A 13,431-nucleotide genomic window follows, 5' to 3' on the forward strand; every position below is an offset into this window, starting at 1 on the left:
TTATAGCATGATCTTGGAAAATTTGTGCTACAGAAAAGTGATTTTCAAATGTTTTAGGCTCAGGATCCCCTTTATACTCTTCAAATTATTGAAGAGTGGCAGCTAGCTGGTGTAATGAATAGAGCACCAGCACTAAAATCAGGAGGACCTGAGTTCAAATCTGACCTTATAAACTTGACATACTTACTAACTGTGTGACCTTGGGCAAGTTACTTAACCCCAAATGCCCTGCCTTTCCCCCTCCAAAAAAAATTATTGAAGACCCTGAAGAGTTTTTGTTTATGAGAATTCTGTTTATATTTCTATATGCACACATATATATATCAATACCTTCATTACAGATATTAAAACTGATGATTAAAATCATTATTATTTCATTAAAAATAACAATAAAAACCTACTTTATGCTAACACAAATAACATGTTTTATGAAAAATAAGTATATTTTCTGAAACAAAAATAGTGAGAAAAGAGTCATTGGTTTATGTATTTTTGTACATCTCTTTGAAGTCTGATAAAATAAGCATTAATAATAAAACACCTACTATGTGCAAGGCACTATGCTAAATGCTTTACACATACGATCTTATTTTATCTTCACAACAATCCTGGGAAGTAGGCACTGTTATTTTCCCCACTTTACAAATGAGAAAATTAAACAGAAGTTAAATGACTTATCTAAGGTCACACAACTAGTAAGTGTTTGAGGCTAGATTTGAACTCAAGGTTTACTGACTCCAGGTCTAGCAATTTAACTCCTACCACCTAACTTCTTCTCTGGATTCTTACATCTGCCACTGCATTCAGTCTGCTATAATATGCTGTTTTGGTTGAAGTATATAAAGAAAAAAAAACTGAGTCAGGGAAAAAAGAAGTAGTTGAATACTCAGATATCACCTTAGTATTATTAGGAAAATAGTTTCAGGGGCGGAGCCAAGATGGAGGAGTAGAAGCACAACTTTCCCGCAGCTCTGGCTTCCACCTTCCCCAATCCATGTAAAAAGGGGATTGTAAACAAACTTTGTAGCTGCAGAACCCACAAAATGACACAGAGAAGCTAACCTCCCGCTGAGGACAGCCCAGCAGGCCAGCAGGAATCAGCCAGCCAGAGGGACTCCAGATCAGCAGCAGCTGTGGCCGTTTCCAGATTTATCAACACATAGATGTGAAGGACAAAATGAGAGGTCAGTGCAGTCTGGACTTTGGGACCAGTAAGTGGGAGTGCGAGGCTTTTACCCCCGGGGCGAGAAGCCGCTGAGAGGCCATCACAACCAGCCAGTGCCTCATGGCGGCTTCAGCTCCTGGCCTGCAGAGTGTAGGGGGACCAAGCACCAGTCTGAGGGGTAATTGCTCTTGCTTTAACCTGCTTGGATCTGGATTGCAGTCTAGGGTGGAGGTTCTGGGGTGTGTGTCCAGCTTGCCAGAGCATGTGGAGACCTCAGAGAGGGCACCCATCTAATACCTCCGGCAGCTGAGAAAACCCCAGCATTTAGGACAAAAGCTCCCATGTCTGGTGGCAGAGTCCTACTGTGGCAAAAAGCCCCAAAAGTCAAGTAATTGAGTGGCAAAATGAGCAGGCAAAGGAAACAAAGCAGACAGAAGATTCCAACATTAGACTCCTATTTTGGGGACAAAAAGGAGCAAAGCATGGAACAGGAACTCCTGCACCAAAAGCTTCAAAGGAAAATAAAAGCTGGTTACAGGTCATAGAGGACCTTGAGAAGCAGATAAGAGAAGTGGAGGAAAAATTGGGAAGAGAAATGAGAACAATGGAAGAAAATTATGAAATGAGAGTCAACAGCCTGACTGAGGAAAATAATACCTCAAAAAACAGACTGACTCAAATGGCAAAGGAGGCTCAAAAAGGCAATGAGGAGAAGAATGCCTTAAAAAGCCAAATTTGCCAGATGGAAAAAGAATCTCAAAAGCTCACTGAAGAGAATCATTGCTTCAGAATTAGATTGGAGCAAATGGAAGCTGATGACTTTATGAGAAATCAAGATGCTGTTAAAAAGATCCAAACAAATGAGAGAATAGAAGGCAATGTGAAATATGTCATGGGAAAAACCACTAACCTGGAAAATAGATCCAGGAGAGATCATTTAAAAATTATTGGACTACCTGAAAGCCATGACCAAAGTAAGAACCTAGAAATCATCCTCCAGGAAGTTCTCAAAGAAAACTGCCCTGATGTTTTAGTACCAGAGGGCAAAATAGAGGTTGAAAGAAACCACCAATCACCTCCTGAAAAAGATCCCAAAAAGAAAACTCCCAGGAATATTATAGCCAAGTTCCAGAATTCCCAGATTAAGGAGAGAATATTACAAGCAGCCAGGAAGAAACAATTTGAATATTGTGGAAACACAATCAGGATAACCTAGGATCTGGCAGCTTCCACACAGAGGGATCGAAGGGCTTGGAATATGATATTCCGGAGGTCAAAGGAGCTGGGATTAAAACCAAGAGTCACCTACCCAGCAAAACTGAGTATCGTGTTTCAGGGGGAAATATGGTCATTCAGTGGAACAGAGGACTTTCAAGCATTCTTGATGAAAAAACCAGAGTTGAATAGAAAATTTGACATTCAGATACAAGAAGCAAGAGAAGCATGAGAAGATAAACAGGGAAAAGAAATCTTAAAGAACTTATCAAAGTTGAATTATTAAAATTCCTACATGGAAAAACAATAATTGTAACTTAGGAAACTTTTCTCAGTAGTTGAAGGGATTAGAAATATATATATATATATATATATATATATATGTCTATATGGGCATATGAATACATATGTGAATGTGTGTATATATGCTTACAGGTATACATAGATAGAGGGCACAGGACCAATTTAACGGGAAGGAATGATAATTAAAAGGTGAAATTAAGAGGTGAGAAGAATATAATGAGAGGAGATGGGGAGAGACAGATTGGGGTAAATTATCTCATACAGAAGAGGCAAGGGATAATGGTTACAATGGAGGAGAAGAATAGGAAGGCAAAAGGGAATGGGTCAACCTTATTCCCATTGAATTTTGCTTGAGGAGGGAGTGAAATACACACTAAATAGGGTATCTCACCCTCCAGGAGAGTAAGGGGGGAAGGGGATGAGAGGGGGGATGATGGAAGGGAGGACAGCTTGGATGGGGGGGAAGTTGGAAGCACCCACTTTTGAAAAGGGACGAGATCAAAGTAGAGAATAGAACAAGTGGAAGGTGGGATAGGAGGGAGGGAAACATAGTCACTCTTTTACAATATATCTACTATGTTACTGTTTTGCATGAGCCACACATGTACAACCTATACTGAACTGCTTATCTTCCCAGTAAGGGTGGGTGACAAGGAAGGAAGGGAATGAATCTGGAATTGAAAGTTTTAAAGTCAAATATTCAAATATATATGTATATATATATGTGTGTGTGTATATATATATATGTACTATTATTAATACCCTCTTACATGTAATTGGGAAATAAGATATACAGGCACTGAGGCATAGAGACCCACTGGAAAAGTTGAAAGGGGTATGGGAAAAAAAATATGGGAGAGAGCAGATTGGAGGAGGGTATATCCTGTGGGATTGCTATTTTGGGTTGGTGAGTAGGGGAGAAAATTTGTAACTCAAAATCTGGTGGAAACGAATGATGTAAATCAGAAGTTAATAAAGCATTAAAAAAAGCAAAGAAAATATTTTCTACCTTATAGACCTCCTGAAAGAGTCTTGAGGACCACATTTTGACAACCTCTGAATTAAAGGATTTGAGGCAAGAAAGCTTACCAGTCAAAAGCTAAAGATGTCCAGACCCCAAAAGAGAAAGGCAAAAGGCAGCTGATTAAAACAGTAACACAAATCAGTTAGTGGAAAAGTAGAAGAAACTGTAAAGTGTTCTAAAGATGCTGAATGTTGGGGAATTTGTTTGGATAGAAGACTCTGAAGAAGAGGGACCTGATTGATTGTGATTATAGTAGGAGAACATATTTTCATAAACGTTTATACTGCACGGTGACTAAGTGAAACATAAGGAGAACAGAAAAGAGGGGAGGTGATGAAAGTAGTATGTATATGCAAAAGAGATATCATATTTATTTTGAGGTTTAAACCTTTATTTTACTAAAATATACTTGCTATAAATAAATGTTATTTAAAATAATTAAATTTAGCCTTTTAATTTATGAGCATAAACTAAACATTTTCCTTTACCTGGCATACTGTCTGCCTATAGCTTTGCTGTTTTCAAATAATTGTTTCTAGTTTGTACATTTGTATCAGTGTTGCTCTCTTGGGCTAGTTTTATTCTTGGATTCTTGGTAAGTTACTATTACTAAAATAGTGAAGAAGGGCTACTGTGTTTGTAACACTTTTTTCAATATCTTCTGATTAGATAGATAGAAAGATAGATGGATAGATGAATGTATGGATAGATGGATGGATGGATGGATGGATGGATGGATGGATGGATGGATGGATAGGGAGAGAGAGAGAGAGAGAGAGAGAGAGAGAGAGAGAGAGAGAGAGAGAATAGATGTAATAGTAATCACACTGGCATGCTCAGGTTGGCTATTAGCACAGGTTCTTAGATCTGCTTTACTAGGAAAGATAATTGTTTAAGGGGTCAACAATCTTTTTTAATTACATTCACTAGTTCAGGGGAAAAGTCAGCACCCTGAACTTCAGAGAAAATACAAGCAGAGAAATAAAGACAGGGCTCTGACTGCCTGAATCAACTATACACTTTACATGCATCCCTCGTTTGAGACATCAAAGCTTTTACATCACAGCAGCTGGGGAGCTCTGAACATACAACCACTCAGAATCTTGACCAGGGAATCACAAGATCCTTCTCATAAGCAAGACCCCAAAGCAAAATAACAACTCAGAGTATATATACATTTCTCAGAGACAGAAGGCATCATGACCCTTTTGACTTGGTACTTAATTAGAAATTAGCAAAAGGTATGAAAGTCATCCTACAAGCAAGCCTCCCCTATGCAGTCTTCCCTTAATGGGCTCCATGTGAGGCCTATTAATGGACAGGGAAGATCTTATATACCATTAACATTATAACAGATAGATAAACAACATATCAAACACTAAGGCAAGAATGTTTCTATTCTAGGTCTGGGTCTCATGTAGTAGTATGGTTCTTGATGTTAACTTTTCTCTTTTATCTGTCCAGCATGCATCATTTCAGGACTTAAATACCAGGCACTAGATGATTGTCCAAGTCTATCATTTTCATTTTATACTTGGGGACTCTGAGACACTGGGAGAACCAAGATATGATCCCAGAGCCACACAAAGAGTCACCAGTCACCAATCACCAGGGAAGGCAGTACATTATGATCCTTGAGTAGAGTTGTACAGTGTGCTTTTTTTTTTTAGTAGTTTGAGAGTTTAACACAAATAAAAATATGCAAAGCTTTTTACTCATTTTCTTCACTCCTCGGTCTAGCATTTGAATTGATGATCTTGATGGCTGGCTGAGCTGCTCTCTCAACAATAACTTTCCGATTCTTAGAGGAAGCATTGTGAGCAATCTCAGCACAGTATGATTTGTTGCACATCAGGAGCACTTCTAGCCCTTTGCCATTGTGTGCCAAAAACTTCCTGAATCCACTTGGCAGCATGTGTTTTGTCTTCTTATTGCTTCCATGACCAATATTGGGCATCAAGATATGGCCCTCGAATCGCCTTCGTACCCTGTTGTCAGTGCCTCTTGGTTTATGCTGGTTTCTCTTCATCTTGACATATCTGTCGGACTGGTGCTGGATGAACTTCTTGGTCCTCTTCTTGATGATTTTAGGCTTCATGAGGGGTCTGAGGGCGGGCATGGCACCAGAGAAGGGACAGTGGCCCCTCCACTGGAAGCGCTGACAGAAAGAAAGAGAAGGAAAGATGTAGCACTGTACAGAGTGCTTTTGCCACCAGAAGGAGCCAAAGGAGGTAGGAAGAACCTAAAGCATACCCAAAGTTTGCACCAAGTCAGGTAAATTGAATTGCCAATGGGTCATTGGGGAATGAATGGTCCAAAATAATAACTAACATTTATATAGCATTTTTATATCCATTACATCATGGGATCCTCACAAAAACCCTTTAAAGCATGTGCTATAGGTTTTATTATTATCTACCTTTTCCAGATGGAAAAAGGCTCAGAGAAGTTAGGTGACTTATCCAGGGTTATCTAGATGGGAAATGTTAGGTACATCATTTGAACCTTGGTCTCTCCTGATTTCAAGTCCAATACTCTTTCCACTATTAAACTTCATCTACCTACCTCTTCCTTCCTCCAAACCCCAACTCTGCTCCTGAACCATCTTACCACCAAGACTATGCCATTGGCTGTCTCTATTCCTATCCTCATTTCTGAGTTTGTGATATGACATTCAATAACTATATGGAGTGGCCCAAAAATCTCAGTGCAATTTTAAGTTTTAAAACTCCTAATAACAACAAATTGCACAAAGACTTTTGGGATGTTTTGTGTTATATGTGGCTACTATTTTTATTTTTATAACTATTTTTATCAACTGAAGATTTTCAACTGTTTCAATAAGCCTACTTGATCAAATCTAATTATTACATAAACTCAATATGATCCAATAGTTTACATCATATAGACATAACCTACATACAAAATAACAATATATAAAAGTAGTGAGAGGTGAGTATTAAATTTCACTTATTTGGGCATATGGTAGGAAGGATTCTAGATAGAATATAATAGCCATCAAATACTATCTAGAACATGTTTTAATATTACTCCCCTTGAAGAATAATTTCATATTTATCTTTGTATTTTAGACTATAATTTATAATGTCTCACTGTTTGTTAATAGATACATATTGGGAATTGAATTTTTTTATTATACCTGATTTGTTCTTACCATTTCCTTCAGTTTTATTCTCAAATGGTTATTTATACAATAAGATCATACCATAATTTAAGAATTGGAAATGTTCTCTAGTTCAGCCTAAATCTAACCAAGAATCCTCTCTACCATACACCCAATTAAGTGGTCATCGAGACCCTGAATAAAGAGCCCCATTGAGAGAGCAACTCATTCTGCCTTTATAGAGTTATAATTATTTAGAAAGTGTTTCCTTATATAAAGTCAAGGGGAACAAATATAATACCTATTCCATCATGGCAGTACCTCAAATTCTTGAAGTCTGTTAATAAGTCCTCCCAAGTCTTCTCTTCTTTAGGCTAAACACCCCCAGGTCTTTTAACTAATTTTCATGTGACAGGACCTTAATGCCCTTCATTGTCCTGATCTCTCTCCTCTGGGAACAGCAGCATAGCAATGATCTTCCTAAAACGCAGTGCCCTGAACATATTGTATTTTGCTCCACATGTGGTCTGAGCAACTGAGCACAGAGTATGCATCCAGATGATGACTTTCTTCTGCAAAAGTGAAAGGGTCCCTGAGTAGTACACAGTGATATAGGGGTGACTAACCATGTCTACATATGAAAGGCTGAGAATGTGACTAACCAGGAAGGTGAAACATTAACCTTAGCTTTGTCTCTGCCTTTCTCCTGAACATCCATCTTTACTTGAGGAAAGTGAATGAGATTTGGGATTGAAAAAGTGGGAGATCCTAGGACTCAAGGGTGTTGGCAGTTGTTGAACAAATAGGTACAAATTAAAAGTTTTTCAATTTTGTTAGTACTTTCAAAGAACAAAGTTTTAATTTTGTTTATCAATGGTAGAATCTTTCTGGTTTTCCATTTATCTATTTGGGAACAAGTAGGTGCTACAATGGATAGCACACCAGGCCTGTAGTCAGGAAGGCCTGACTTTTAATTTTACCTCTAATATTGACTAGTTTTGTGACCCTGGGTAAGTCACTTAATCTCTGTTTGCCTCAGTTTCATTATCTGTAAAATGGTGAAAATAGCACCTACCTCCTAGAGTTGTGTGAAGATCAAATGAGACAATAATTGTAGAGAATTTAATAAAGTGACTGGTACATGGTAAGTGCTATATAAATATTAGCTTATTATTACTATTACTATTATTTGTCCTCTAGTCTTCAAGATTTCCTCTTTTGTGTTAATTTTGAACTTATTAATTTTTCTAGGTTTCTAGATTTTTTAAATGCATGGTTCATTAGTCCTAATTTTTTTCTATTTTGCTAATGTATGTATTTAGGGATATGATTTTCCTCTGAGGACTGTTTCAGCTTTATCCCAGAAATTTTGGTATGTCATTTCATGTCCCACAATTATTATTTCTAAGGTTTATTTTTTGACTTACTCATTATTTAGGATTTCATTATTAAATCTCCATTTAGGTCTGTGTCTTTTGTTTATAGTCCCTGGTTGTTATTTTTATTGTTTGTTTATTTGTTTGTTATTTTTGTTGCCTTGTATTCTGTAAATAATATGCTTAGAGTTTCAATCTTTTTACAGTTATTTGAAATTCATGGTCAATTTTTGTGAAAGTATCATGTGGTATTGAAAAATATGTATAGTCTTTTGTGGTCCCATTCTGAAGGTGCTATATGTCTTTTGCTCTGATTTCTCTATAGTCTCTTACTGTTATTGTGTTACCATCTATGTCTTTCTGAAATTCAATATTTTTTCCTTTATGAACTTAGATGCTAAGTCATTTGGAGCATAAAAGCTTACTATTGATATTGGTTTCTTGTCTGTTTCCTTAATTTCCTTATTTATCTCTGTTTATGTCATAAATTTTTATTTTTTCACTTTGATATCATGATTGAAACTCTTGCTTTTTAAATTCATCTGATGCATAACACATTTTGTTTGCCTCATTTTTATTCTACATTTGTTTTTTTTAGATGTGTTTGTTATAAGCAACAGATTGTGGGGATCTGTTTTTATATCCAATCTGCCATTCTCTTTTATCTTATTGGATTGCTTAATCTATTCAATTTAATTTAGTCAGATTTATGGTTTTCCTTCATTTGTATCTCTCGTATCATTTTTTGAAAATAAGATTTATTTTGTCAACCTTCATCTTTTAGCTAGTATTTTGTCACTATGAATAGTTTTGCATAATATATTTCAATGAAACCCTATTTCTGCAGAGTATTTTTCTTTACCCTCAAACCTCCCTCTTCCATTTATCAACTCCTTCTCTAATTTTGAAGTTTTACTTATTATTTCTTTTTCTTTCTAATCTAGTATTTAATTCTTCTACTCTTTTCTCCCATATTTGTTTTGTTTTTTCCTTTTTTCTGAACCTTTCTCTAGGAAGTATTTGTTTATTTTGTTCTCTTCACTAATTTTTTCCTCTTTCTGTACTTTTATTCTTTGATTCAGGATCTTTATGTTTTTATACTATTTCTTCTTTAGCCTCTTTGTGTTTCTCATGGAATTAACATTTCTGAAGTACTAAATCTGTATACCCTTTTCTTTCTTTTTTTTAAAGCAATCGGGGTTAAGTAACTTGCTCAAGGTTACACGGCCAGTTATTTCTGGGTATGGTGCTGAGTATCTGAGCCTGGATTTGATCCAGGTCATCTCGACACTGGAGCCGGTGCTCTTACTCGCTGAGCCACCTGGCCACCCCTGTATACCCTTTTCTAGCCAATATCTGTATTATATTGCCTTTGTAGATCTTGCTCCACTACCCATTTTTTCTCATTCTTGGAAGTATCAATACATGAGGTAAGTAACAGAGGCAGTGAGATACTGTAGTGAATAAAGTACTGGACCTGAAATTAGGAAGACCTAAATTCAAATCTAGCCTTAGACACTTATTTTGTGACCCTGGGTAAGTCACTTCACACCAACTCTATCTGCCTCAGTTTCCTCATCTGTAAACTTGGGAATAATAATAGCATCTACCTCCCAGAATTTCTTCTGAAGATTTATAAAGTGGATCAAATGAGGTAAACTTTTCAAAACACAAAGCACTATATAAATGTTGTTGCTGTTAATTGTTATCATTACCCCATGGCAGGAATTTCCTTGTTTCCCCAGTTAGCATTATAATTCTACCCTCTGCACCCCCAACCCCATGATCATTATATTTTTAATTAGACATGAAGTCATTTCTCTTGGTCCTTGTCCTTCCACCCATCTGGGTGCTAATTACATCAAAGAACTCTAATTTCCTTTCTCCTAAAACAGGGAATTATCAGTAGAAGCACAATGTTTTCTCGGAGGATATGGTCTCTCTTTACACCAATCCCTTAAAGATTAGACCCTTTGTAAGATCTCCACTTTCAATTATAGAACATATCTCTTCCTCCTTGAAGGTTCTCTTCAGTGGGATCTTCTCTCCTCATTGTGTTGAGGCCTCATCCTTAGTTTTCTTCTATTTTAATCCCTCCCTTAGCCACCTCATTCATTCTTCTGTACCTTCTTTTTGTTGAAAGACTATGTGAGCTACCTTCAGACTTGGGGTTAATGTTGTTTATCCTTTGATTTGAAGAGGACCAATTACATCACAGGGTAATCTTGACTTGGGTGTGAATTGGGAGGAATTTACTTTTCAATGACCTTGGTATTCATACCAAGTAGCTTCTCCAGGGATAGGACTATCTTCAGTTAGATTCCAGTCACCTTTCCTTTAATCCTGGTGCCTCAGCTCCCTCCATTTCTTAGTTCTCTGAGTGGAGTGAATCAACTTCTTTCAGTTTTTGTGGGGTTGAAAAACCCCTCCTTATACTTCCTCCTCCTTGTCACATAGTTAGAAAGAATTGATGTTCATGGCATATTGGAACATGATGATGGGGGAAGAACAAGGATGAGCATGCTATTAGAGATTCTTTAATAGAAAAGAAATCCCTCAGTGGGTCCCAAAGCTTGTGTTTTGGTTTGTGTGTTCAGCTAATGTGGTATAAATACTGAAAACCTATTATAGTGCTGTCTGTTATTAATTTACATTGCTAATTTGCCTTATTGATCTTCTTGTTCTTTGGACTCAGCTATAATTGCTCTACTTTTAGAACATAATTCCTCTTCTGGGAATTTTTTTTGAGAGTTAGTAGAGATTGGAAAATGTCTATTCTCCTATCTTATTGGTCATGTGACTCCACCTTATACTCTTCTATGAATGATAACTAGGTATAATTTAATAGTCAGAGATTAAGGTCAGGAAGCATTGGAAATGTTCATAATAGGGTAAGGTATCCAATAGAGAGACTGAAATCCAAGCCAGGAAATTATCAAAGAAAAGATTAAGCTTTAAGCTATTAGCTAGTAGGGAAGATCTTATTCTATGTCTTAATAAGCTTGGCACCAAGAGCCATGACATTGGACCAACCCCTTGAAGATTAGATCCTTCGTAAGATCTCCATCTCTGATTATAGAACATACCTCTTCCTCCTTGAAAGTTCTCTTCAGTGGGATCTTTTCTCCTCATTGTGTTGAGGCCTCATCCTTAGTTTCCCTCTATTTTAGTTTCCTTCTATTCCTCCTTAGTTTCCTTCTATTTCCCTCCCTTAGCCACCTCATTCATTCTTCTGTTACCTTCTTTTTGCTGAGAGATTGAGTTATTTCACGGCATGGCATTAATGTCGTTTATCCTTTGATTTGAAGAGGACCAATGAAATTACAGGGTGATATCTTGACTTGGGTATGAATTGGGAGGAATTTGCTTTTCAATGACCTTGGTATTCATACCTGGTAGCTCCTCCTGGGATAGGACTATCTTCATTTAGATTCTAGTCACCTTAGAAAGTAACACTCAGAAAGTAACATGCAGAACAATCACCTGCTGAATGACTGAATTATCAAGTAGGCAAATCCCCACTCTATCAACCACTTTGCTTTTGGTAGCAAAAAGAGACTTCCCCCAGTTGTGTCTTACCTGAAGTCCCCTATTACTACAATATCATACTTCTATACTGGTTTTTGTGATTGATTTACTTAAATTCTTGTCTATTTCCTTCTTTTGCCCATTTAGTCTCTATATATGCTCTGATAATAATTTTACTTCTCCCTCTGTTGATCCTCACCCAAATGAAGATCATTTCCTTGGATTCCTATATTTCTTCACATGAAGATTATCTTCTTAACATACAATGTTATGACTGTGCTCCCTCTTAATTCAACAACAAGCACTCCTTTTATCTATTTATTTTCTTGTTTTATCTATTCTGTTGCTCATGAATATAAAATAGCTGTCCAGAACCATACACCAATCAAAGACCCTATCCAACAAAGTCGCAGTAATACCTCTGTGGATTTTGATTTCTTTGGGTAAGAATCTCTGGTTTCCCTTATTTTATTATCCATTTCTTATTAATTTTCTTCTATAATCTATAGGCATCTGAGATCGTAAGTTTTATTGCCACTTCTCTTTTTTTTATGTTCCATGACTTACTGGTCTTCTCTTCTAGTCTTCTTTTCATGCAGTGAGTCAGCTCAAGGGCCTTTACCTAGAGGAGGAAGAGAGACAGAAACAGTTAGAGGGACTGATGAATATCCATGAGTGAAGTCCCTGACTCCAGAGGAATTCTGCCAATCCCAGTGTTTAGTCTTATCTGCTTACCTTAGACTGGTACATTGGTAAAAAGACACCAGCTCCCTTTGTCTTTTTCAGTATAAGACTGTATGCCTTCTATCAGCTTCATTCTGTCCAATGATCTGGGTAGAATTGACTTTCTGGGACTAGTTACATAGGCAGCTTCTTCTCCCTAAGCCATACAAATGTGGAGATTGCATATCTACATGTATTCTTCATGTATAAATATGATCAAATGGTTTGTATCTTATTCAATAAACTTTCTAGTTAGCTTAGGGAGGCCATGACTTTGAATCTTTTCCTTGAAACTCTCAAATTACATACTTTCCTATCTTGATACCTGCTTCTTTCTATGGTACCATGTGTGGTATATCTAAATGGGCAGTTTTCTACATGCTCCTCAATTTTTGGACCTACTTATTGGCATGCAACCTAAATTTGATAAATTACCATTGTTATGATTGTTTACCATATACTATTATTGATAAATTGATTCTACAACCACTTGCACATAGTAGATACTGTTCAAAGCATGGTAAATAGCCAATAGCTTGTAAAAATATATAATCTATGATATTGATATGAGCAAATAAAAGACATCCAGATAATTGTGTCAATATAAAAAAATTTGCAAATTACAGTAACAGTGAACAAATATATTCATATGCTAGAGTAGGGAGTAAGTTTAGAGAAATACATGTTCATACTGAATGAAAAATCACTTTGAAATGGAAATTGGAAATTCCCCTTTAAATTTAGTAAGATCATTCAAATAAATAGGTTCAGTTCAACTCCAGGCCATGACCGCTCCATGACTCCTGAGTGTTCTTGGTTTAGCATTCCAGGAACTAGCCATTCCCAGGCCACGTCGACCTGGAGGGGTGGCTCCCCTCCTTGTTCAACGTGATGTTGTTAAAAAACACATACCAAGCCTCAGGAAGATGGGAATGTGACTGGGCCAGATGTGTACTGACCAAAGGGCGCATGC

General features: G+C 36.9%; 1 protein-coding gene and 1 pseudogene across 1 annotated transcript in view; one reads left to right on the forward strand and one right to left on the reverse strand.

Annotated features, from left to right (window-relative positions):
- SLC30A6 (solute carrier family 30 member 6) overlaps positions 1 to 13,431 on the forward strand; it is a 388,867-nt gene that overhangs the window by 178,355 nt on the left and 197,081 nt on the right. The gene's annotated exons all lie outside the window — the stretch shown is intronic.
- On the reverse strand, positions 5,395 to 5,853 carry LOC138149279 (large ribosomal subunit protein eL32 pseudogene; annotated as a pseudogene).

Source organism: Petaurus breviceps, unplaced genomic scaffold (assembly GCF_028583685.1).
Source record: "Petaurus breviceps papuanus isolate PSGF00001 unplaced genomic scaffold, PetGlider_PUasm1.0 90845, whole genome shotgun sequence".
NCBI classification, from domain to species: Eukaryota; Metazoa; Chordata; class Mammalia; order Diprotodontia; family Petauridae; genus Petaurus; species Petaurus breviceps.